Genomic DNA, 2,394 nt, shown 5'->3' with positions numbered 1-2,394 from the left:
GTTTGTCTGATGTTTCCTTGTGATTAGATTGATGTTCTTCGTTTCTAGCTGGAATACATAAAAGTGACATTGTGTCCTTCCCAGGGTATCACAGTGGTGATGTTAGTTTTGTTCATCTGCTCAGGGTCTGTCTGATTTATCTACAGTATCATAATTATCATCTCATTATTTATATATATCTAGATATTGTGAGATGATAACGATTATACACGCACACATCTATATATGTGTATATATACATATATAGTACATAGCCTATATATATACACACACTATATATGTATAGAATATATAGCAATATATATATTATGGCAATAAAAGTATTAAAAACTCGCAAATATTTATCAATAAACATTGGTTAAATGAAACTAATGTACATCTTCATAATGGAAACTATGTAACTTTATTCATATGTATAGAATATACATATCATGTGTATATATATGTATATATCCTACCTCTGTCTACAGAACCTAGGCCATAATGCTCCAGGGACAATAACCAACCCCACTGCCCAAATGTTGTTCTCTAAATGCTGTTTCCCACTGCAGATACCAGAGATTCTTGAAATAATGGTTGCTCCTAGGTCTAGTGTGGAGAATTTACAAGGTGAGCTTGAGGCATCTCATTGTGCCACAAAACACAGCATGGAAGCTCTAAAAATCTAAGTGAGTTATATCAAAAGGACCCTGGAGCCAACTTGAAGTGGATCTCATTGGCCAAAGATGGGACAATTTGAGTGTCTAAAAGAAAACAATCGCCATAACTGATTGGTATGCACTTACTATATAAAAATCCACAAGCCAATAATAATAGTTTTTACACCATTCATAGAATAAGGCATACTGAGTGTCACTCCAAAATGCTTTTGTGTCCGTTGTCTGAATGGTTGAGCAAGTTTTCCTTTTTCTGAAGGAACTGAACTTTTCCAAGATCTAGCTCAGATGCTGCTTCCTCTGAGAGGCCTTCCCTAAAGCCTCCACGTGGTTCATTCATTCTCTGAATTCCAACAGGGCTCATTGTACATGCCTCTTTAAATGCACCTATCAATACTGTACTAGCATTACTTATTTAACTGTATTTTTCTCTCTAGACTATAAGTTTATAAATATAGAATCTGTCTGGGTTTTATTTATTTTGTTATCCTAGTACCTACCACTTACTAGAGATAGTTTTATATACAGTATTACATAATATTTTACATGTTGTGAATAAATAGATCAACTACAATAGCAGCCTCTGTTTCTTCTTCGTCATGCAATACAGATTTGTCTGTATTTTAGAAACTGGTTGAGTGCCATTAAATGGCTGGCTATTTTAGCTAATATGAAAAATTTTTTTATCACAATAGTTTTGGTGCCTTTTGTTTTCAGTTTTTTCACCTATCAACCATAGCTTTAGCACTGAGTAGACTAGAAATATATCCCACAATATTTTCCTGATTCTCAGTCTTAGGCAATAACTTCCCATAGTATTCTGATTTATCCCAGTCCATTTTCTCTCCCTTTCTTTCCACATACATCAACCTACTGATAATATAGGTCAGGGAGTAACAAAGTTATTGATTAAATAAAAACTTGTTAGTAATTGGTAGTTTGACTTAGTTGTAATACTTAAAAAATAGTAGTCTGAAATTAATGTTTAAAAAACTCAATTTGGGGCCGGGCGCAGTGGCTCACGGCTGTAATCCCAGCACTTTGGGAGACCGAGGCGGGCAGATCACGAGGTCAGGAGTTCGATACAAGCCTGGCTAGTATGGTGAAACCCTGTCTCTGCTAAAAATACAAAAAAATTATCCAGGCGTGGTGGCACACTCCTGTAGTCCCAGCTACTAGAGAGACTGAGGCAGAAGAGTTGCTTGAACCCGGACTTATGTGCTCAGAAGTCCAAACCGGGTGGGAGATCCAACACTGGGAGGCGGAGGTTGCAGTGAGCAGAGATCGGGCCACTGCACTCCAGCCTGGGCGACAGAGGGAGACTCCGTCTCAAAACAAAACAAAACAAAACAAAACAAAACAAAACAAGCAAAACAAAACAAAACAAAACAAAACAAAACTCAGTTTGGTCCAATGTCTAACACGCCAGCGGCAACCAAACCACTATGTTAAATTTCCTGTATCAAACTTCTCTCATGTAGTAATTTACTGTATGGAGTCTTTCACGCATTTGTGCACACATTCAGTCTTAGGTCTTTGTGGACTTTTAAGTATTAACAATTTAGGTAGTAGAGGTGGTGCAAACTGTCTGTGAAAGGCAAGTACAAACGCATTCAACTGAGGGGGATACTCTCTCATACACAGTACGTGGGATCTCATCGGGTGAGCGCCGATGTGTATGGTCAAGGCAGTGGCTAACGCCGGCCTGTGCTTCGTGGGAGTCTGCCCTGCTCCTCCG

The sequence above is a fragment of the Pongo pygmaeus genome, chromosome 2 (genome assembly GCF_028885625.2).
Source record: "Pongo pygmaeus isolate AG05252 chromosome 2, NHGRI_mPonPyg2-v2.0_pri, whole genome shotgun sequence".
Classification (NCBI taxonomy): Eukaryota; Metazoa; Chordata; class Mammalia; order Primates; family Hominidae; genus Pongo; species Pongo pygmaeus.
This window is presented reverse-complemented; position numbering follows the sequence as displayed.